The following is a 25,414-nucleotide window of genomic DNA, read 5'->3' as shown; positions in this document are numbered from 1 at the left end:
CTCTAGATGGGATCAATAGCAGAATAACTGAGGCAGAAGAAAGGATAAGTGACCTGGAAGATAAAATGGTGGAAATAACTACTGCAGAGCAGGATAAAGAAAAAAGAATGAAAAGAACTGAGGACAGTCTCAGAGACCTCTGGGACAACATTAAACGTGCCAACATTCGAATTATAGGGGTCCCAGAAGAAGAAGAGAAAAAGAAAGGGACTGAGAAGATATTTGAAGAGATTATAGTTGAAAACTTCCCTAATATGGGAAAGGAAATAGTTAATCAAGTCCTGGAAGCACAGAGAGTCCCATACAGGATAAACCCAAGGAGAAACACACCAAGACACATATTAATCAAACTGTCAAAAATTAAATATAAGGAAAACATATTAAAGGCAGCAAGGGAAAAAAAACAAATAACACACAAGGGAATCCCCATAAGGTTAACATCTGATCTTTCAGCAGAAACTCTGCAAGCCAGAAGGGAGTGGCAGGATATACTTAAAGTGATGAAGGAGAAAAACCTGCAACCAAGATTACACTACCCAGCAAGGATCTCATTCAGATTCGATGGAGAAATTAAAACCTTTACAGACAAGCAAAAGCTGAGAGAGTTCAGCACCACCAAACCAGCTTTACAACAAATGCTAAAGGAACTTCTCTAGGCAAGAAACACAAGAGAAGGAAAACACCTACAATAACAAACCCAAAACATTTAAGAAAATGGGAATAGGAACATACATATCGATAATTACCTTGAATGTAAATGGATTAAATGCTCCCACCAAAAGACACAGGCTGGCTGAATGGATACAAAAACAAGACCCATATATATGCTGTCTACAAGAGACCCACTTCAGACCTAGAGACACATATAGACTGAAAGTGAGGGGATGGAAAAAGATATTCCATGCAAATGGAAATCAAAAGAAAGCTGGAGTAGCAATTCTCATATCAGACAAAATAGACTTTAAAATAAAGACTATTACAAGAGACAAAGAAGGACACTATATAATGATCAAGGGATCGATACAAGAGGAAGGTATAACAATTGTAAATATTTATGCACCCAACATAGGAGCACCTCAATACATAAGGCAAATACTAACAGCCATAAAAGGGGACATCGACAGCAACACAATCATAGTAGGGGACTTTAACACCCCACTCTCACCAATGGACAGATCATCCAAAATGAAAATAAATAAGGAAACACAAGCTTTAAATGATACATTAAACAAGATAGACTTAATTGATATTTATAGGACATTCCATCCAAAAACAACAGAATACACATTTTTCTCAAGTGCTCATGGAACATTCTCCAGGATAGATCATATCTTGGGTCACAAATCAAGCCTTGGTAAATTTAAGAAAATTGAAATAGTATCAAGTATCTTTTCCGACCACAATGCTATGAGACTAGATATCAATTACAGGAAAAGACCTGTAAAAAATACAAACACATGGAGGCTACACAATACATTACTTAATAACGAAGTGATCACTGAAGAAATCAAAGGGGAAATCAAAAAATACCTAGAAACAAATGACAATGGAGATACGACGACCCAAAACCTATGGGACGCAGCAAAAGCAGTGCTAAGAGGGAAGTTTATAGCAATACAAGCCTACCTCAAGAAACAGGAAACATCTCGAATAAACAACCTAACCTTGCACCTAAAGCAATTAGAGAAAGAAGAACAAAAAAACCCCAAAGCCAGCAGAAGGAAAGAAATTATAAAGATCAGGTCAGAAATAAATGAAAAAGAAATGAAGGAAACAATAGCAAAAATCAATGAAACTAAAAGCTGGTTCTTTGAGAAGATAAACAAAATTGATAAACCATTAGCCAGACTCATCAAGAGAAAAAGGGAGAAGACTCAGATCAATAGAATTAGAAATGAAAAAGGAGAAGTAACCACTGACACTGCAGAAATACAAAAGATCATGAGAGATTACTACAAGCAACTCTATGCCAATAAAATGGACAACCTGGAAGAAATGGACAGATTCTTAGAAAGGCACAAACTGCCGAGACTGAACCAGGAAGAAATAGAAAATATGAACAGACCAATCACAAGCACTGAAATTGAAACTGTGATTAAAAACCTTCCAACAAACAAAAGCCCAGGACCAGATGGCTTCACAGGTGAATTCTATCAAACATTTAGAGAAGAGCTAACACCTATCCTTCTCAAACTCTTCCAAAATATTGCAGAGGGAGGAACACTCCCAAACTCATTCTACGAGGCCACCATCACCCTGATACCAAAACCAGACAAAGATGTCACAAAGAAAGAAAACTACAGGCCAATATCACTGATGAACATAGATGCAAAAATCCTCAACAAAATACTAGCAAACAGAATCCAACAGCACATTAAAAGGATCATACACCATGATCAAGTGGGGTTTATCCCAGGAATGCAAGGATTCTTCAATATACGCAAATCAATCAATGTGATACATCATATTAACAAACTGAAGGAGAAAAACCATATGATCATCTCAATAGATGCAGAGAAAGCTTTCGACAAAATTCAACACCCATTTATGATAAAAGCCCTGCAGAAAGTAGGCATAGAGGGAACTTTCCTCAACATAATAAAGGCCATATATGACAAACCCACAGCCAACATTGTCCTCAATGGTGAAAAACTGAAACCATTTCCACTAAGATCAGGAACAAGACAAGGTTGCCCACTCTCACCACTATTATTCAACATAGTTTTGGAAGTGTTAGCCACAGCAATCAGAGAAGACAAAGAAATAAAAGGAATCCAAATCGGAAAAGAAGAAGTAAAGCTGTCACTATTTGCAGATGACATGATACTATACATAGAGAATCCTAAAGATGCTACCAGAAAACTCCTAGAGCTAATCAATGAATTTGGTAAAGTAGCAGGATACAAAATTAATGCACAGAAATCTCTTGCATTTCTATACACTAATGACGAAAAATCTGAAAGTGAAATTAAGAAAACACTCCCATTTACCATTGCAACAAAAAGAATAAAATATCTAGGAATAAACCTACCTAAGGAGACAAAAGACCTGTATGCAGAAAATTATAAGACACTGATGAAAGAAATTAAAGATGATACAAATAGATGGAGAGATATACCATGTTCCTGGATTGGAAGAATCAACATTGTGAAAATGACTCTACTACCCAAAGCAATCTACAGATTCAATGCAATCCCTATCAAACTACCACTGGCATTTTTCACAGAACTAGAACAAAAAATTTCACAATTTGTATGGAAACACAAAAGACCCCGAATAGCCAAAGCAATCTTGAGAACGAAAAATGGAGCTGGGGGAATCAGGCTCCCTGACTTCAGACTATATTACAAAGCTTCAGTAATCAAGACAGTTTGGTACTGGCACAAAAACAGAAATATAGATCAATGGAACAGGATAGAAAGCCCAGAGATAAACCCACACACATATGGGCACCTTATTTTTGATAAAGGAGGCAAGCATATACAGTGGAGAAAAGACAGCCTCTTCAATAAGTGGTGCTGGGAAAATTGGACAGGTACATGTAAAAGTATGAAAATAGAACACTCCCTGACACCATGCACAAAAATAAACTCAAAATGGATTAAAGACCTAAGTGTAAGGGCAGACACTATCAAACTCTTAGAGGAAAACATAGGCAGAACACTCTATGACATACATCACAGCAAGATTCTTTTTGACCCAGCTCCCAGAGAAATGGAAATAAGAACACAAATAAACAAATGGGACCTAATGAAACTTAAAAGCTTTTGCACAGCAAAGGAAACCATAAACAAGACCAAAAGACAACCATCAGAATGGGAGAAAATATTTGCAAATGAAGCAACTGACAAAGGATTAATCTCCAAGATTTACAAGCAGCTCATGCAGCTCAATAACAAAAAAACGAACAACCCAATCCAAAAATGGGCCGAAGACCTAAATAGACATTTCTCCAAAGAAGATATACAGATGGCCTACAGACACATGAAAGAATGCTCAACATCATTAATCATTAGAGAAATGCAAATCAAAACTACAATGAGATATCATCTCACACCGGTCAGAATGGCCATCATCAAAAAATCTAGAAACAATAAATGCTGGAGAGGGTGTGGAGGAAAGGGAACACTCTTGCACTGTTGGTGGGAATGTAAATTGATACAGCCACTATGGAGAACAGTATGGAGGTTCCTTAAAAAACTACAAATAGAACTACCATACGACCCAGCAATCCCACTACTGGGCATATACCCTGAGAAAACCATAGGTCAAAAAGAGTCATGTACCAAAATGTTCATTGCAGCTCTATTTACAATAGCCAGGACATGGAAGCAATCTAAATGTCCATCGACAGATGAATGGATAAAGAAGATGTGGCACATATATACAATGGAATATTACTCAGCCATAAAAAGAAATGAAATGGAGGTATTTGTAATGAGGTGGATGGAGTTAGAGTCTGTCATACAGAGTGAAGTAAGTCAGAAAGAGAAAAACAAATACAGTATGCTAACACATATATACGGAATCTAAGGGGAAAAAAAAAAAAAAAAAAGGCCATGAAGAACCTAGTGGCAAGACGGGAATAAAGACACAGACCTACTAGAGAATGGACTTGAGGATATGGGGAGGGGGTGGGGTGAGATGTGACAGGGTAAGAGAGTGTCATGGACATATATACACTACCAAATGTAAAATAGATAACTAGTGGGAAGCAGCCGCATAGCACAGGGAGATCAGCTCGGTGCTTTGTGACCATCTAGAGGGATGGGATGGGGAGGGTGGGAGGGAGGGAGATGCAAGAGGGAAGAGAAATGGGAACATATTGTATATGTATAACTGATTCACTTTGTTATAAAGCAGAAGCTAACACACCAGTGTAAGGCAATTATACTTCAATAAAGATGTTAAAAAAAAAAAAAAAAAAAAAAAAAAAAAAAAAAAATAATTTCAAGGACCAAAATGTTGCTAGTTCAAGGTAGTTTCTTTGTTTCTTGTGTTTAAGTGTCATAGGCCTAATATAAATTGTAGTGTTCATGTAAATAATCAACTTACATTAAAATTTGTTTTTAATTGAATAAAGTCAAATACATGAATATAAAAAAAAAAAAAAAAAAAAAAAAAAAAAAGTGTTCCAACCACTTGATTTCAAACCAAGTAGAATTTATGTTTAGAAACACTAAAAAAAAAGTGTTTCATTTATAAATATAGAAGGAACAAAAACATCACTGCATCAATCCAGAAAGAATCAAAAATTGTTTGAGGACAAGAAGAAATACAAAGTTGTGTCAACTTTGCTCATTTATCAGCTGCTGAAATGTCCGTATTAGCAAATACAGCTAAAAGGCTAAAAACTCTTTTAAGCCTATATTTCTAGGCATTTCGCATTGACCATTTTGGAATTTTGTATGTTATGTTTTATGGATAGCATTCTGCTTCACTGTGTAGTATGTCTGAATAACCTGAACAGTTCTCATTCATCACTTGATGTTACTCCATGGAGAAAGAAATACCAGTAAGAGGAACTGTCAGAACACTATCACATGCATCACAAAGTCACAGAACTTTTTAAGTCACAAGATGGCAAAGACATCAATTCTGCTTTGAACCAAAGTTTATGGCATATTATTAATAGAAATTAGTGGAAATGGCTACAAAAGTAAAAGTTAAGGTGAATCATCTGAACTAACTTGACTTGTTGAATCCAATACAACCTTTTTCTTAAATCTCCTTGCTAACAAATTTAGTGATAATTCTTTTATACTACTACTTAGCAAGTTAATAAAGGCATGGTACTCATGAGAAGCTAATCTCATTTAATGGGGGGCACAGAATGGCATACAGTTTCCATACAGTTCTGCCAGTATTCCCTAGTATCAATCTACACCTTCTTTGCTAATCAACACCAGCTTATTCCAAAAGAGCTCATGGTAACGAAAAATGCCAAACTCCCTTGACCTTAAAAGAAAATTAAGCCCAGGGTCCATCCCCCATCCCCCCTCTGGGGTATAAGGTTAGTGTAAACCCACAGTGTAACAGTGTATTGCTTTATGGAGGGGGTGTGGTTGGGAGGGAGACACCATGGTGAGGAACGAATCAATTAAAGTCATACAAGTATAGGAAGCAGTGAGATAGTAATACACGAAATGGATAACTGCAGTCATTTTCGTAGAAGACTCGACTCGTGGAAGAAGAACTTTGATTGGTGCTGCAAAAACATCTGTATGAAGTAGAAATTGGTTTCAATAACATTAGTAGAGAATATGTTCTAGTAAGTGGAGGTAACTGGATGCAAAATCCTGGTAGCAATTGAATAGAACAGTCCCAGATGGCTAGGCTGAGGCCAACACCTAATGAGGACGAAAGCCTTGTCTGTGGGGAATTTTGGATGATACCTGGAGAAATATTACACTGTGCATAAACCAGATTGAATTGTTTTCACAAGTGTTGTAAAGTTTCATATAGTGAAAGGTTTTTTCTACATGTACTTCAATTTCACAGCAAGAGTGGCATAGGATACCTAAACACAGAAGAGAGCATTCATGCAAGATATCTAACTCCTTGATATAATAATGCATACAGTTCAAAATGATTACACTATCATAACATCTAGGGCTTTCTGCAACTACAAGGGGGTGGTTATGGAAAGCATGGCCCTTGGTATCAATATCTAAAAAGCAGCCACCACCTTCTTCTATGTGTGTTCTCTTTTTGTGTTTTTTCGTCATTTTTCTTAATCAACTCTGCTGTTGTTGCCGCTTCTTAGCAAAACTGGTAAAAACAAAATTGTAATCACTGAATAGAGCGCTCTGGCAATCAAGACCTTTAAAACCTTCAATCTGCTGGGGCAAAGAAAGCACTGAGCGACATTTAGAACTCTGATTTGCAAACCCGGTGGTCACAAATTTTCCTGGCTTGAAGACTTCCACAACTTTCCTGATCAGGTCATCATAGGAGGTCTGACTTAAGTTTGTTTCAAAGCTAACATAGGAAAATTCTGGTTCTGGAGTGATGTGGATAGTCCAGTAAGTTCCATCTGATTTCATTCCATTCATTGAATACCCACAAGGATCGAACAGTGTGGCATCAATGACAGAACCTGGTATCAGATCACGAATTCTACTCTCATGAGTGACATCCTTTGCAGTAATACCATCTTTCATGTAGCACTGGTCCATACTGCTGGGTCAAGCTCACTCATCAGAATTTCCACGGTTTGATCTGGCTGATTGATTACTCGACTCTCTGGGAAATCCAAAGTATACAAGTACCAACAATCAGAATTCATGCGTCCCATACAATGTGCAGGTCCATTTGGGAAAATTGCATTAAGAAACCCTATTTCTTCCTGGAAATTCCCGTGTGGATACCCTTGGTGAGAGGGCTTCATGAAATTCTTACGAGAATAAAAGAAGCATTGAATTGAGTCAAACCCATTGTAATCCCTAGCAAGTTTCAACAGGGGAACCGGTGCTTTCAGCAAGAGGGTGGTACCACGTCTTCAAAATGAAACGTCTCTTGGAGGCAAACATGCTACTCTCACTGAGTACGTAAGCTTCCTGCTTGTCAGTTTTTGTCACACTTATGACTGAACATTGCACATCCTTCAAAAGTATGTCCCACTTGTATCTTGGGATGGTGCGAAGATCCCCAGATCCTTGGTTTGAGTCAGGTTGCTGCCGGGAGAACCAAACCTCCAGCAGCTTCTCGGTCCCTTCGAAAAAATGTGTAGCTTCCATCACCGTGAGACTAGCGAACAACCAAAACCACAGAAAATCAAGTAAATTAAATCTCTTCTCCCACCGCTGCCGCCGCCGCTGTGGATTGTTCCAGCTGTGTTACTAAAGTTCAGGTTCCTTTTTTGCTATAATTTTATATTAACTTTTTTTTTAAAAAAAGGGTTAGTAAAATTTCCCCGGCTTTTTTTTTTTTTTTTTTTTTTTTTTGTGAGCGAAAGTTGAACGTGAGTCTGTTGGAAATAGAGGCAGATACAGCTCAGTCTCTTGTAGTCTGCTGTTTCGCCGTTAGAGAGATTAGAGCGAGCGCTAGCTAATGTTGCTGGCCATACTGTGGGAGCCTGCTGATTTGTTTTTTAAGCTATTTGGATTTTCTGAATCCAGATTCTTTAAATTGTAATTTACGCAACACTAATTCATTTCTTCAACTACCTTTAATTTCTTTCTTTTATTTTGGGGGTTGCTTTTATTCACCTCTGCGTGTAATCTAATGGAGTTCCTTGTTTATTCAACAAGTTTTTTGGGAGGGGTGCATGCCGTGTACCAGAAACTGTGGTAGAGGCTGGGGATATAATGAGAGTAAAGACAGGGGGGCCAAATCCCCCTGGAACTGATGGGCTCCTGGGAGAACACAGGCCTTAGGTAATATTGAATCAGCAGAATCTAATCTTGTCGGTTCTGTCTCTGGAGTGAGGGCACTATCTCTGTGAGGCCCAGAGCAGCCAGGGACTGGAGTTTCGAGGGGACTGTGGAATCTGAGGACATATAAAGGCTGCCCCTTCAGCTGCTGTAGCTTTGCAGAAATGCAGTGGGCATCACAGGGAGGGAGACAGGAGGATTGAGGACGGTTAAGAGTGGCCTATTCTTTTACCAAAGACCTCACGCTAGGGCCAGAACTAGGGTGAAGTGAGTGAGATACTTGGTCTCGGGCGGAAAATTTACACAGGTGCCAAAAAATCCCTGGGTAATCAGGATTCAACAGAACCAGGATTAGGGTGAGGGAGGGAGGTGAGCCGTGCGTGGGATCTTTATTTAAAATTTTGATATTTTCTTCATCATGGCCATTTGGATACTTTGTTCATCATGGATAAATTAATTTTTTTAGCAATATATTTTAAAAATTTTATTGAAGTATAGTTGACTTACAGTGTTGTGTAAGTTTCTGGTACAGCAAAGTGATTCAGTTTTATGTATATATATGTTCTTTTCCATTGTGGTTTATTACAGGATATTGAATATAGTGCCCTGTGCTATAGAGTAACACCTTGTTGTTGATCCATCCTATATATACTAGTTTGCATCTGCTAATCCCAAACTCCCAATCCTTCCCTCCCCCACACCCCTCCCCCTTGGCAACCACAAGTCTGTTCTCTATGTCTGTGAGTCTGTTTCGTAGATATGTTCCTTTGTGTCGTATTTTAGATTCCACATATCAGTGATATCATATGGTATTTGTCTTTCTCTTTCTGACTTAACTTCGCTTAGTATGATCATCTCTAGGTCCATCCATGTTGCTGCAAATGGCATTATTTCATTCTTTTTTATGGCTAATATTCCATTGTATATATGTATGTAGCACATCTTTATCCTTTCATCTGTTGATGGACATTTAGGTTGTTTCTGTGTCTTGGCTATTGCAAATAGTGCTGCTGTGAGCATAAGGGTGCATGTAGCTTTTTGAATTATACTTTGTCTGGGTATATGCCCAGGAGTGGGATTGCTGGATCATATGATAACTCTATTTTTAGTTTTTATAGGAACCTCTATACTATTTTCCATAGTGGCTGGACCAATTTACATTCCCACCAACAGTGTAAGAGGGTTCCATTTTCTCCACACCCTCTCCAACATTTATTAATTGTAGACTTTTTAATGATGGCCATTTTGACTGGTGTGAGGTGGTACCTCATTGTAATTTTGATTTGCATTTCTCTAATAGTTAGTGATGAGCATCCTTTCCTGTGCCTATTGGCCATCTATATGTCTTCTTTGGAGAAATGCCTATTTAGGTCTTCTGCCCATTTTTTAATTGGGTTGTTTGTTTTTTATTATTGAGTTGTATGAGCTATTTGTATAGTTTGGAAATTAAGCCCTTGTCAGTTGCATCATTTGCAGATATTTTTCTTCCATTCTGTAGGTTGTCTTTTTTTGTTTATGGTTTCTTTCCTTTGCTGTGCAAAAGCTTATAAGTTTGATTAGGTCCCATTTGTTTATTTTTGCTTTTATTTCTATTGCCTTGGGAGACTGACCTAAGAAAACATTGGTACGATTTATGTCAGAGAATGTTTTACCTATGTTCTCTTCTAGGAGTTTTGTGGTATCATGTCTTATATTTAAGTCTTTAAGCCATTTTGAGTTTACTTTTGTGTATGCTGTGAGGGTGTGTTCTGACTTCATTGACTTACATGTAGCTGTCCAACTTTTCCAACAGCACTTGCTGGAGAGACTGTCTTTTCCCCATTGTATATTCTTGCCTCCTTTGTTGAAGATTAATTGTCCATAGGTGTGTGGGTTTATTTCTGGGCTCTCTATTCTGTTCCATTTATCCATATGTCTGTTTTTGTGCCAATACCACATTGTTTTGATTACTGTAGCTTTGTAGTATTGTCTGAAGTCTGGACAATTTAAATTTTATATTTTAAAAAATACTGCATTAAAATGTTACTTCTCTTGATTGCTAAGATTTTGGAAGCCTCCTTAAATTTTGTGCCCAAAGCAGGTGCCTAACTTTCCTCACCCTGGTCCCAGCCTTGTCTCACAATGTAGTGATAAGTCACAGCACTTTATTAGGAAATATTTGCTATGTATCATTTTTATAATTTAGTTTATATAGGATATGAACTCTTTCGATAAATATATGATATATATTTTTATATATATAATTTTTTGTATATATATAATTAATTTGACCTCAAGGAATACTTAAAAAGTGTAAAGTCAGTATAATTTTGAGTCAGTAGATTTGAGGCACAGAGAGAGATTATGTGTCTGCGCATCGTTTTTTGGCTCAACATCTCTCCGTTTGGCTGGGGAATCCTCTGCACTGTACCACATGTGGCTCTGAGATTTAGTGGCTGTCTCCATCTGCGCTGGGTGGCCACAGAGAGCAGGTGAAGAAGACACTAACTGTGTGCCCGGTGGGGTGGCCTTGCCTGGAGACGAGACCACTGTGCCTTTCCCATTTCCCTGTCCTTCATGCAAGCCCTCAACCTCACCTCTGGCTTTATGTTGCCCTCATCTCCTCTTATCGCTCCATGTCTCACCTCTCTGTTTTCTCCTCTCTCTAATCTACTTGTTCCCTGATCTCCTCAACACCAGACTTTGCTCTGGGTTTCATCCCTGACTCCTCTGTCGCTGGCATATATCTGTCTCCCACACGACTTCTCCACCATCTGGAACAAGTTCTAGAAGCCTAATTAACTTGTAAAGTGCGTTCAGTTTGGATGGCAAAACCCATCTTTCTTCCCTGTGACTGGAACCTCCTGACCTTTCCTCATAAAACACTCATGTCCTATTTGCTACCCGTGCTCAGTTGTCGTTAGTTTGTGTTGACAGTTTTATTGTTTCCTGCTGACCCTTGTCCATCCACAATTACTATGGTATGTAGCAACCTATTTATTTCAGAGTTAAATGTGTAGAATAAAAACAAAACCAGAAAGTTCCACATGCTAGGGAGAAAAATCCCAGTTTTAAAAATATAACCTATATTCATATATGTATGAGTCCTATTGTAATTTATTTCTCTAAATTAGTGAGTAGGTCTCTTAAACATGTCCAGATAATAGTTAGTAATCCTTGGCTTTTTAGATCTCCCAGGCTCTAAAAATTATGTGTGTGAATAAACAAATATCTAATGCAAATTTTTCATAGAAGCAAAAATTAACCAAAGAAAGATACATTGCAGCAGTTAACTAAATAAATGCCTTAAAGTATTGACTATAAATGAAGATGATTCACTCTTTCAAAATATCCTGGGCTTCAACATAAAATGAATTTTTATTTATGAAACTTGTGTGACCAAATCATAACTTGAGAATTAAAATAATGAAGGGAAAAATAGTTTGGTATGTAGCAGCATGGGGGTGAGGGTGAGGAGACCAACGTCTTGCTTTTAGTTATTGCCACTGATTGCAGACTAAGCTTGGGCAAGATGTGTACCGGGTAGATGCCTCATGCTGATAAGTGAAGATGGGGGCTAAAATGAATGGCTTCTACCCAGTAATCACTAAAGCTGATTTAAATCAGATCACACAGCTATAGCCTTATATTTAAGGAGAAATTTATCTCTGGTTGCATTCCTGTTATGAATTTAAATAGCAAGGGACTGTCATTTGCTTTTAAAAGTTGAAAGGCCAGCACAAAAGTGCAAAAAGGAAAAAAAATGTGCAGTGTGCTGCGTAAGAGGCCAAAAAGTTTGGTATTGTTTTCAGATACAAGTACTTAATCTTCTATGTAGATATGTAATCTTTAGACTGAAAATAACCTATATTTTTATTAATTTCCATATTCCTCTTATGGTTCTGTGGATTCATATCTTTTGAGAGCATGAACTAGGAATGAAAATATATCTATTTGTAGAAGCATGCCCTGGACAGTTTGGCTTTGGATTAATTGATACATTTTATGAGTCAAATTATCCTGGACTTTATCCTGAGCTTCTTCAGAGAAGTGAAGGAAGGCAAAAATAACACTTCTCTGGTGCTTTGGGATCCTTGGTAAGAAGCTATGTGAGAAGCACAAAGTATCGCTCTCATTTGGCAATTGTGATTCTAAGGCATATTGAAGCAGACACCCGAGTGCTCCAAATGACAAGATAATCCAGATAAACTTTACGTGTCTTGCAGCTTTTGAAGTTTCTAAAGCCAAAGAGAGTGAAAGGATAAAAGACAAACCAAGTTCCTAAGTTAGTTCATATCATACACTTAGTGTGTCTGCTTCCTATGACTCCTGGCTGCCAGCAACAAATACTCCAGCCAACCACCTCGAGTCAGTGTATCTGCATGTGGACAGTTCTATCGCACATATGTGCCACGGATTACAAAAATGAGACTATCTTCTTATGTAACTTGCTTTCTTTTAATGAACGTAGTACTGAGTAATTAAATATGCTGCTCTACAATATCAGTTGTAAAAGCAGAATAGTTCTCCATTATATAGATGAATCAAAATGTGTTTAACTAATCCCCTATAATTGGATATTTACATTATATGGCAAGCCACCACCAACATATCAACATGGAAACAGATTTAACCTTTTAAGTTTCCTAAAGCTGTTAATAAGAATGAAACCTGTGGAAGACCCAAGTGGATAGGGCTAGAGTCTTGTGAGGTAATACACAGTGGGAGACTTCCCTGGTGGCGCAGTGGTTAAGAATCTGCCCGCCAATGCAGGGGATACGGGTTCGATCCCTGGTCCGGGAAGATCCCACATGCTGCGGAGCAACTAAGCCCGTGCGCCACAACAACTGAACCTGTGCTCTAGAGCCCGTGAGCCACAACTACTGAGCCTGTGTGTCACAACTACTGAGGCCCGCATGCCTAGAGTCCATGCTCCGCAGCAAGAGAAGCCACCGCAATAAGCCCGCACACCGCAAGGAAGAAGCCCTCACTCGCTGCAGCTAGAGAAAGCCTGCACGCAGCAACGAAGACCTAACACAGCCAAATATAAATAATAAATAAATTAATTAATTAAAAAAAAACACATTTAATACACAGTGGGTCAGAGGCCTTGGGCCCTACAGATCTTGGGGGATGACTGGATGTTTAGGTAATAATCCATGTGAAGCCATTGTGTAAACTGTATCAAATGTACAAAGTATGACACATTTAGGCTAAGAAATTACTATCTTTCAACATAAACTTATGCTTTCCAGCTAAAGATATTAGCATTTAATTATTGGCTAAGGTTTATACAGTTTTATTTTGAGTATATCTTTCTTAGAAGAGCCTTAATATAGACTTATATGTACAGTGCAGTTTAAAAAGTGGACAACTGCATTATAATCAAATGAATGCATTTATTTATTTTTAACATGTTTATTGGAGTATAATTGCTTTACAATGGTGTGTTAGTTTCTGCTTTATAACAAAGTGAATCAGCTATACATGTACATATATCCCCACATCTCCTCCCTCTTGAGTCTCCCTCCCATTGCCCCTCTCCCACCCCTCTAGGTGGTCACAAAGCACTGAGCTGACCTCCCTGTGCTATGCGGCTGCTTCCCACTAGCTATCTATTTTACATTTGGTAGTGTATATATGTCCATGCCACTCTCACTTCGTCGCAGCTTACCCTTCCCCCTCCCCGTGGCCTCAAGTCCATTCTCTATGACTGTGTCTTTATTCCTGTCCTGCCCCTAGGTTCTTCAGAACCATTTTTTTTTTTTGATTCCATATATATGTGTTAGCATACGGTATTTGTTTTTCTCTTTCTGACTTACTTCACTCTGTATGACAGACTCTAGGTCCATCCACGTCACTACAAATAACTCAGTTTCGTTTCTTTTAATGGCTGAGTAATATTCCACTGTATATATGTGCCACATCTTCTTTATCCATTCATCTGTCGATGGACACTTAGGTTGCTTGCACATCCTGGCTATTGTAAATAGAGCAGCAATGAACATTGTGGTACATTACTCTTTTGAATTACGGTTTTCTCAGGGTATATGCCCAGTAGTGGGATTGCTAGGTTGTATGGTAGTTCTATTTTTAGTTTTTTAAGGAACCTCCATACTGTTCTCCATAGTGGCTGTAGCAATTTACATTCCCACCAGCAGTGCAAGAGGGTTCCCTTTTCTCCACACCCTCTCCAGCATTTATTGTTTGTAGATTTTTTGGTGATGGCCATTCTGACTGGAGTGAGGTGATACCTCATTGTAGTTTTGATTTGCATTTCTCTAATGATTAGTGATGTTGAGCATTCTTTCATGTGTCTGTTGGCAATCTGTATATCTTCTTTAGAGAAATGTCTATTTAGGTCTTCTGCCCATTTTTGGATTGGGTTGTTTGTTTTTTGGATTTTGAGCTGCATGAGCTGCTTGTAAATTTTGTAGATGAATCCTTTGTCAGTTGCTTCATTTGCAAATATTTTTTCCCATTCTGAGGGTTGTCTTTTTGTCATGTTCATGGTTTCCTTTGCTATGCAAAAGCTTTTAAGTTTCATTAGGTCCCATTTGTTTATTTTTTATTTTATTTCCATTTCTCTAGGAGGTGGGTCAAAAAGGATCTTGCTGTGATTTATGTCATAGAGTGTTCTGCCTGTATTTTCCTCTGAGAGTTTTATAGTGTCTGGCCTTACATTTAGGTCTTTAATCCATTTTGAGTTTATTTTTGTGTATGGTGTTTGTGTATGGTGTTTGAGTGCTCTAAGTTCATTGTTTTACATGTAGCTGTCCAGTTTTCCCAGCACCATTTATTAAAGAGGCTGTCTTTTCTCCATTGTATATTCTTGACTCCTTTATCAAAAATAAGGTGACCATGTGTGCATGGGTTTATCCCTGGGCTTTCTATCCTCTTCCATTGATCTATATTTCTGTTTTTGTGCCAGTACCATACTGTCTTGGTTACTGTAGCTTTGTAGTATAGTCTGAAGTCCGGGAGCCTGATTCCTCCAGCTCCGTTTTTCTTTCTCAGGATTGCTTTGGCTATTCGGGGTCTGTTGTGTTTCCATACAAATTGTGAAATTTTTTGTTCTAGTTCTGTAAAAAATGCCATTGGTAGTTTGATAGGGATTGCATTGAATCTGTAGATTGCTTTAGGTAGTATAGTCATTTTCCCAATGTTGATTCTTCCAATCCAAGAACATGGTCTATCTCTCCATCTGTTTGTATCATCTTTAATTTCTTTCATCAGTGTCTTATAGTTTTCTGCATACAGGTCTTTTGTCTCCTTAGGTAGGTTTATTCCTAGGTATTTTTTTCTTTTCATTGCAATGGTAAATGGGAGTGTTTTCTTAATTTCTCTTTCAGATTTTTCATCATTAGTGTATAGGAATGCAAGAGATTTCTGTGCATCAATTTTGTATCCTGCTACTTTACCCAATTCATTGATTAGCTCTAGTAGTTTTCTGGTAGCATCTTTAGGATTCTCTATGTATAGTATCATGTCATCTGCAAACAGTGACAGCTTTACTTCTTCTTTTCCAATTTGTATTCCTTTTATTTCTTTTTCTTCTCTGATTGCTGTGGCTAAAACTTCCAAAACTATGTTGAATAATAGTGGTGAGAGTGGGCATCCTTGTCTTGTTCCTGATCTTAGAGGATATGGTTTCATTTTTTCACCATTGAGAACGATATTGGCTGTGGGTTTGTCCTATATGGCCTTTATTATGTTGAGGAAAGCTCCCTCTTTGCCTCCTTTCTGGAGGGTTTTTATCATAAATGGGTGTTGAGTTTTGTTGAAAGGTTTTTCTGTAGCTGTTGAGATGATCATATGGTTTTTCTCCTTCAATTTGTTATCATGGTTTATCACATTGACTGATATGCATATATTGAAGAATCCTTGCATTCCTGCAATAAACCCCACTTGATCATGGTGTATGATCCTTTTAATGTGCTGTTGGATTCTGTTTGCTAGTATTTTGTTGAGGATTTTTGCATCTATGTTCATCAGTGATATTGGCCTGTAGTTTTCTTTCTTTGTGACATCTTTCTCTGGTTTTGGTGTCAGGGTGATGGTGGCCTCGTAGAATGAGTCTTCTGCTATATTTTGGAAGAGTTTGAGAAGGATGGGTGTTAGCTCTTCTCTAAATGTTTGATAGAATTCTCCTGTGAAGCCATCTGGTCCTGGGCTTTTGTTTGCTGGAAGATTTTTAATCACAGTCTCAATTTCAGTGCTTGTGATTGGTCTGTTTATATTTCCTATTTCTTCCTGGTTCAGTCTCGGAAGGTTGTGCTTTTCTAAGAATTTGTCCATTTCTTCCAGGTTGTCCATTTTATTGCCATATAGTTGCTTGTACTAATCTATCATGATCCTTTTTATTTCTGCAGTGTCAGTTGTTACTTCTCCTTTTTCATTTCTAATTCTATTGATTTGAGTCTTCTCCCTTTTTTTCTTGATAAGTATGGCTAATGGTTTATCAATTTTGTTTATCTTCTCAAAGAACCAGCTTTTAGTTTTATTGATCTTTGCTATTGTTTCTTCACTTATTTTTCATCTATTTCTGCTCTGATCTTTATGATTTCTTTCCTTCTGCTAACTTTGGAGTGTTTTTGTTCTTTTTTCTCTAATTGCTTTAAGTGTAGGGTTAGGTTGTTAATTTGAGCTGTTTCTCGTTTCTTGAGGTAAGCTTGTATTGCTATAAACTTCCCTCTTAGAACTGCTTTTGCTGCATCCCATAGGTGTTGGGTCGTCGTGTTTTCATTGTCATTTGTTTCTAGGTATTTTTTGATTTCCTCTTTGATTTCTTCATTAATCTCTTGGTTATTTAGTAGTGTATTGTTTAGCCTCCATGTGTTTGTATTATTTACAGATTTTTTTCCTGTAATTGATATCTAGTCTCATAGTGTTGTGGTTGGAAAATATACTTGATACGATTTCAATTTTCTTAAATTTACCAAGGCTTGATTTGTGACCCAAGATATGATCTATCCTGGAGAATGTTCCACGAGCACTTGAGAAGAAGGTGTATTCTGTTGTTTTTTGATGGAATGTCCTATAAATATCAATTAAGTCCATCTTGTTTAATGTATCATTTAAAGCTTGTGTTTCCTTATTCATTTTCATTTCGGATGATCTGTCCATTGGTGAAAGCAGGGTGTAAAAGTCTCCTACTATGATTGTGTTACTGTCGATTTCCCCTTTTATGGCTGTTAGCATTTGTCTTATGTACTGAGGTGCTCCTGTGTTGGGTGCATAAATATTTACAATTGTTATATCTTCTTCTTGGATTGATCCCTTGATCATTATGTAGTGTCCTTCTTTGTCTCTTGTAATAGTCTTCATTTTAAAGTCTATTTTGTCTGATATGAGAATTTCTACTCCAGCTTTCTTTTGATTTCCATTTGCATGGAATATCTTTTTCCATCCCCTCACTTTCAGTCTGTATGTGTCTCTAGGTCTGAAGTGGGTCTCTTGTAGACAGCATATATACGGGTCTTGTTTTTGTATGCATTCAGCCAGTCTGTTTCTTTTGGTTGGAGCATTTAATCCATTTACATTTAAGGTAGTTATCGATATGTATGTTCCTATTACCATTTTCTTAATTGTTTTGGGTTTGTTATTGTAGGTCTTTTCCTTCTCTTGTGTTTCTTGGCTAGAGAAGTTCCTTTAGCATTTGTTATAAGGCTGGTTTGCTGGTGCTGAGTTCTCTTAGCTTTTTCTTTTCTGTGAAGGTTTTAATTTCTCTTTCGAATCTGAATGAGATCCTTGCTGGGTAGAGTAATGTTGGTTGTAGGTTTTCCCCTTTCATCACTTTAAATATGTCCTGCCACTCCCTTCTGGCTTGCAGAGCGTCTGCTGAAAGATCAGCTGTTAACCTTATGGGGATTCCCTTGTGTGTTATTTGTTGTTTTTCCCTTGCTGCTTTTTATATTTTTTCTTTGTATTTAGGTTTTGAAATACAAAGTTTGATTAATTTGTGTCTTGGCATGTTTCTTCTCGGATTTATCCTGTATGGGACTCTCTGCACTTCCTGGAATGGATTGACTGTTTCCTTTCCCATATGAGGGAAGTTTTCAACTATAATCTCTTCAAATATTTTCTCAGTCCCTTCCTTTTTCTCTCCTTCTCCTGGGACCCTTATAACTTGAATGTTGGTGCGTTTAATGTTGTTCCAGAGGTCTCTGAGACCATCCTCAATTCTTTTCATTCTTTTTTCTTTATTCTGCTCTGCAGTAGTTATTTCCACTATTTTATCTTCCTGGTCACTTATCCGTTCTTCTGCCTCAGTTATTCTGCTGTTGATTCCTTGTAGAGAATTTTTAATTTCATTTATTGTGTTGTTCATCCTTTTTTGTTTGCTCTTAGTTCTTCTAGGTCGTTGTTAAACGTTTCTTGTATTTTCTCCATTGTATTTCCAAGATTTTGGATCACCTTTACTATCATTACTCTGAATTCTTTTTCAGGTAGACTGCCTATTTCCTCTTCTTTTGTTTGGTCTGGTGGGTTTTAATCTTGCTCCTTCATCTGCTGTGTGTTTCTCTGTCTTCTCATTTTGCTTAACTTACTGTGTTTGGGGTCTCCTTTTCGCAGGCTGCAGGTTCGTAGTTCCCGTTGTTTTTGGTGTCTGTCCCCAGTGGCTAAGGTTGGTTCAGTGGGTTGTGTAGGCTTCCTGGTGGAGGGGACTAGTGCCTGTGTTCCGGTGGATGAGGCTGGATCTTGTCTTTCTGGTGGGCAGGTCCACGTCTGGTGGTGTGTTTTGGGGTGTCTGTGGCCTTATTATGATTTTAGGCAGCCTCTCTGCTAATGGGTGGGGTTGTGTTCCTGTCTTGCTAGTTGTTTGGCATAGGGTGTCCACTACTGTAGCTTCCTGGTTGTTGAGTAGAGCTGAGTCTTAGCGTTGAGATGGACATCTCTGGGAGAGCTTTTGCCGTTTGACATTACGTGGAGCCGGGAAGTCTCTGGTGGACCAATGTCCTGAACTCAGCTCTCCCACCTTAGAGGCACAGGTCTGACACATGGCCGGAGCACGAAGACACTGTCAGCCACACAGCTCAGAAGGAAAGGGAGAAAAAAATAAATTAATTAATTAATTAATTAAATAAAATACAATAAAATAAAGTTATTACCATAAAAAATAAAACAAATTACTAAAAGTAAAAAAAATTAAAAAGTAATTAAAAAAAAGAAGGAAAGAACAGAGCAACCAAATCAAATAATTCTTCTACAAATGATAACAAGTGCTAAAAACTACACTAAAAAAAAAAAAAAAAGGACAGACAGAACCCTTGGACAAATGGTAAAAGCAAAGCTATACAGACAAAATCACACAAGGAAGCATACATATACACACTCACAAAAAGAGAAAAAGGAAAAAAAAACTATGTATAAAAAAAAAAAGGAAGAGAGCAACCAAATCAATAAACAAATCTACCAATGATAATAAACTCTAAATACTAAACTAAGATAAACATAAAACCAGAAACAAATTAGATGCAGAAAGCAAACCCCAAGTCTACAGTTGCTCCCAAAGTCCACCGCCTCAATTTTGGGATAACTCGTTGTTATCTTTGGTATTGCAGAGGTGCAGGGTACATCACGTTGATTGTGGAGATTTAATCCGCTGCTCCTGAGGCTGCTGGGAGAGATTTCCCTTTCTCTTCTTTGTTTGCACAGCTCCCGGGGTTCAGCTTTGGATTTGGCCCCGCCTCTGTGTATAGGTCACCTGAGGGCATCTGTTCTTCGCTCAGACAGGGCGGGGTTAAAATAGCAGCTGATTAAGGGTCTCTGGCTCACTCAGGCCGGAGGGAGGGAGGGGGACGGAATGTGGGGTGAGCCTGCAGCGGCAGAGGCCGGCATGACGTTGCACCAGCCTGAGGCGTGCCGTGCATTCTCCCGGGGAAGTTGTCCCTGGATCACGGGACCCTGGCAGTGGTGGGCTGCACACGCTCCCTGGAGGGGAGGTGTGGATAGTGACCTGTGCTTGCACATAGGCTTCTTGGTGGCTGCAGTAGCAGCCTTAGCGTCTCATGCCCGTCTTTGGGGTCTGCGCTGATAGCTGTGGCTTGTGCCCATCTCTGGAGCTTGTATAGGCAGTGCTCTGAATCCCCTCTCCTCGCGCACCCGGAAACAGTGGTCTCTTGCCTCTTCGGCAGCTCCAGACCTTTTCCCAGACTCCCTCCCAGCTAGCTGTGGCACACTAGCCCCTTCAGGCTGTGTTCACACAGCCAACCCCAGTCCTCTCCCTGGGATCTGACCGAAGCCCGAGCCTCAGCTCCCAGCCCCCGCCCACCCCGGCGGGTGAGCAGACAAGCCTCTTGGGCTGGTGAGTGCTGGTCAGCACTGATCCTCTGTGTGGGAATCTCTCCGCTTTGCCCTCTGCACCCCTCTTGCTGCACTCTCCTCCGTGACTCTGAAGCTTCCACCCACACCCCCTCACCCCATCTCTGCCCACGAAGGGGCTTCCTAGTGTGTGGAAACTTCCCCTCCTTCACAGCTCCCTCCCCGAGGTGCAGGTTCCATCCCTATTCTTTTGTCTCTGTTTTTTCTTTTTTCTTTTGCCCTACCCAGGTATGTGGGGTGTTTCTTGCCTTTTGGGAAGTGTGAGGTCTTCTGCCAGCGTTCAGTAGGTGTTCTGTAGGAGTTGTTCTACATGTAGATGTATTTCTGATGTATTTGTGGGGAGGAAGGTGATCTCCATGTCTTACTCCTCCGCCATCTTGAATTTTGGCTCAAGTGAGTACATTTAGATTTACTATGTCTGATGTCTTGTACTCTGCCAGTGTAACTAAGCAGAACTACATTTCCCAGAATACCCTTTTCTATTTAGTTTCCCGTTCAGTTGACGGCTAGAAAAATTCACACAAGATTTGAAAGGCCAAAGTGAAGTCAAAGCCTTTTTGTTATTTTTGGAAGGCTGATGCAGCATACCAGACACGGTGGCAGCTCACATACATTGTCTCTGGTCTGCCAGCTCACCTTGCTGCTGGGGGACAGCAACCACACTCATCCTGCTCCCAGCTCCCACCAGATCTGCTCTTTGAATCCTGGGCTACAAATATATGCAGCTCCGTGGTTAGAGCACGGTTTTTCCTGTAGCTCATCCAAGGCACCAGGGTTGGAGGTGGTGAAAAGCAGGTGTGAGCTTCCGTTTATCCACCTTCTCATCCTCATCCAGCTTCCTTTCTGGCTGATCTTGAGTAATTGCACAGACTCCTTCAGCTTCCATGATTATGTACAGTCTAACGGCTATAATAAATTTCTATTGGAGACCATTCTTAACAGTTCTGTTTCTCTTTAATCGAATGCTGACAGCTATAATAAGAAAAAAAATGTACACACACACACATGGAACCTGAAAAAAAGCTTCAGGAAGATGCATATGGTAGCAAGGCCTCAGCCACTGAAGAATGGATTGCTAGTGGAGATTGAAGGAAACTTTAGTATGAGGGCTGATGTGCAAGATGTGTGAGATGTATGAAAAAAATGATGGGACTATCCCTAGGGGCCTGATGGGGAATGACCCTAGGGACCTGGGATCATGGAGCACAATTCTAGACACAAAGGCTTTGAGTAGTGTAACAGAGAGAGAGCTCTGTATTTTTGCAATTAGTGGACCAAAGTTTATGAACGTAGGACCCACAGAATACATTGACTATGCATAAAAGAAACTTTAGGAAGGACAGAAAGGTTATGGAAAAGAGTAGTGGACATTGGGTAGTTTTGCCTGCCTAGTAAACGTCTGCTGTCTCCCAGGGCTGTAGAGCATGTGGCGACTCTCTGTGAATGTACGAAAGATGCTCCTTTCAGCCAGATGATCCAATCTAGGGTACCTGATTTGGAGACTGGAACATATCCTACCATCATCCTCTCATTTCACCACTCAGCTTGTGCCTTTGTGCCCTGATCATGTACAGCTGTATGCATACTTTCCCCACACTCTTTCTCCATGACGTTCAGGTGGAAGGACTGCAGCCTACCCCAGATATGGGGTGGATAGTGGACCAACTCCTGGCTACATTCCCACAACTGATAATCCCAGTGGAAAGAGACTCTTATTTTCCGCAGAGAAATAGAATCTTATTGGCCTGACTTTGAGGAACATGCTTACTCCTGCACCCATCCCTGTAGCCAGCAGTATGATCTCCTATTTAGGCATGTGTCATGGGCTGAATTGTCTCCCCTCCCTACAAATTCATATGTTGAAGTCCTAATCCCCTAGTACCTCAGAATGTGACTGTATTTTGAGATATAAGGCCATTAAGGAGGTAATTAAGGTAAAATGAAGTCATATGGGTGGGCTTTAACCCAGTCTGGTGTCCTTATACGAAGAGGTTAAGATGCAAACATACACAGAGGGAAGACCATGTGAAGACACAGGGAGAAGACAGTCATCTGCAAACCAAGAGAAGAGGCCTCAAAAGAAACCAACCTTGCTGACACCTTGATCTTGGACTTCTAGCCTCCAGAATTATGAGAAAATAAATTTCTGTTGTTTAAGCCACCTAGTCTGTGGCACTTTGTTATGACAACCCTAGGAAACCTATACAGCATTGTTCTTATTAAATGACTCAATTTTTATAAAATGATACCAAACTAATCTCTGCTGTCTGCTTAGGTATATGTCTGTGTTTAACAAGTGACATAAGCTAGCCCCACGATGATTACCCACTTGAACTTGAGGCCCACCCACCATTTAGCAAAAATTTAGCTGAAACAATTTATGAAGGGAAGTTTGCTTAAAGGCCTTCACGTTTATCAATTTCATAGATATTCTAAAGCTTACCTCTGAACAAGATCCATCCTTTGGTTAGCTGGATCCTCTGCTGTATAATGTTGTTTTAGCATTAGATTGTGCTTTTTGCTGGGGTGTCATCAGCATAGACTAAAGAATATTCTAGAAGAGCCTCAAGAAGTACATTTGTGTGTCTACTGAAAGTTTGCTACTGAAAACATTGCATGAGATTTTTGCTAGGAGGACCCTAGGGAGAAATTTCTAATTTAAGCACCAAGGATATCTGTTCTTCTCATGATCAATTAATCCAGAAGATTAACTTAGTTTTAATTTTTGCAAGCATGACTAGAAAGTTGGGTAATAGTTCTTAAACTTAATGTGCAAAAGAATCACCCGAGGAACTAATTCTGAAATTCTTCTTGAGAGTGAGTAGGGAAATGTGACAAAATATCCAATTTAGAATAAGCTTGATCTGATCAAAAAACTTTCAACTGTTCCTTTATGTACTTTTCAATTCCTATTAGGTAAAATTGCTTAGGTCCCATCTCCCTTTATTTTCCTTCCTAGGATGGTACCTGGGTACATGAAGAGGCTTAGGTGTCTCCATGGTAGTGGGTGGAGGGGCCCCTGTTCTTGAGTTATCACTGGTTTTGGACCCTTGTTCTCTACTTTGCCTCCCATCTAGCCCTCTGGCCAGGCCACCCAGTTCCACCTTCTACTGTGGTGTCACTTTGCCCTACCCAGCACAGTAGTCCCCACATCAGTCTGGCTGGCTTTCAACTCAGACGCCCACACATCATGGGTCTTGAAGGAGGATCAGAAGTACTAATCCAGATAATTCTCTAACAACATGGTCTGCTTTTCTTATTAGGCTGAGTGGCTGTATGTTGGTCATCTCCTCCTTGAATCCCAAAGGAAGAAAATGGAGCAAAGGTCCCTTGTCGTTGAGGTTTCTTCCCTTATATGACACAAATAACCCTCTCTAGGCAAAAATCTGAGAGGGGCATATCAGGAGACATAAGACTGAACACTTGAGTCTCACTTTTCTTTCTGTTCTGTTCCCTATAATTCCCCAAGCAGGAAATGGGGAGGTTTTTGTTTTTCTTTACCTACATTTTGATCTCTTTCTACAACTGAACAAGAGATTTCCTGCCATTGCATTCACAGGTGGAAATGGAATTTTCTCAGCACTAAGAAGAACTCAGTAGGCCTGGGTGTTCCCGGATTGGTTGATACACTAAAGAAGGAAATAAGAGCATTTGGGAAATCCTTTCTTTTTAAAAAATGCATGGCTCTAAGCTTATTGACTTTTTGCTAAATCCTATTTTGTATGTGAGATGCTGAATAGTACATCAGTCTTTATTTTTGTTTTTCTCTCCTCACCACATTTCCCCAAGTAGATGGATGCTCTAGGATATGTACTTGGAAATGCAAAACAAATAAAGCACATTAATAATTTAAAAACTGTCTATATTATAAATTATAATAAAAGATAGATATCAGAAAATAAGGAAAAAAGGGCCTTAAAGGAGAGAAGAAAAAGTAAACAGTAAACTCCAGGTGCTCAAAACTGGTTTTTTTGGTCCTAAAGGCATAGATGCTGAGAAAAAATAGTTGGTATCTGGGCCATATTTTGGGTGCCCCTAATTTGGGGCATCTATTGGTACACATGAATTACTTTGAAAATTAGATGTGGATTATGCTATGAGCTGGTTGTCTTTGGTAAGGGATTCAAGAGTTGAGTTCAAGTATTTCTAAAGTATTAGTAATCCAAGTAATCCACATTTTCTTTGCTTCAAGTTTTTTTCTTCGTTTTTACAAACTTTGATAAAGCCATTCTCATGTCTTTCTTGCTGACCTCAAAGGAGTGTGGTGGGGAAAAAAATTGAAGAAGAATAGAGATCCATTTAGAAGGTTGAGATATTAAATTGATTACATCATTTATTGTTACATATCAAGAATGGACAACTTTCTTATTCTGTATCCTTTATAATAGAATCCTTACAAGCTGGAGTCCAGTTATAGACTTTGAAAAGAAGTATGTTTTCCTATCTCATTTCACATTTCCTCACTTCTTGTTTTGATCGGGATTGAGAAGGACTTAGAAACACACAGTCATTAGGGCAGTAGGAGAGTCCTGGCATGTGATATCAGATGACAGATGATTCCATATGGTGGCCAAACCTCAAAAAGAAAAAGTAGAGCACTTTAAAGAGTAACAGGAAAGATTTCAGAGCAGGATGATTTCATTACGGGGCTTTATTATTTAGGCTTCTTTAGCAAGCACACATTGACACAAAATCTTGGAAGATTTTGAAAACTATAGTTGGTTTAATTACAGGCT

The 25,414-nt window shown here is 39.1% G+C and overlaps 1 pseudogene across 1 annotated transcript; it reads right to left on the bottom strand.

Annotated features, from left to right (window-relative positions):
- Positions 1–5,124: 5,124 nt before the first annotated feature.
- LOC309664928 (S-adenosylmethionine decarboxylase proenzyme pseudogene) lies at positions 5,125–7,740 on the bottom strand (annotated as a pseudogene). The gene has a single exon. The product of its transcript is annotated as an S-adenosylmethionine decarboxylase proenzyme pseudogene (transcript).
- Positions 7,741–25,414: the final 17,674 nt, after the last annotated feature.

Source organism: Balaenoptera physalus (genome assembly GCF_965194825.1).
Source record: "Balaenoptera physalus genome assembly, chromosome: 7".
In the NCBI taxonomy this organism is placed as follows: domain Eukaryota; kingdom Metazoa; phylum Chordata; class Mammalia; order Artiodactyla; family Balaenopteridae; genus Balaenoptera; species Balaenoptera physalus.
This window is presented reverse-complemented; position numbering and strand designations above follow the sequence as displayed.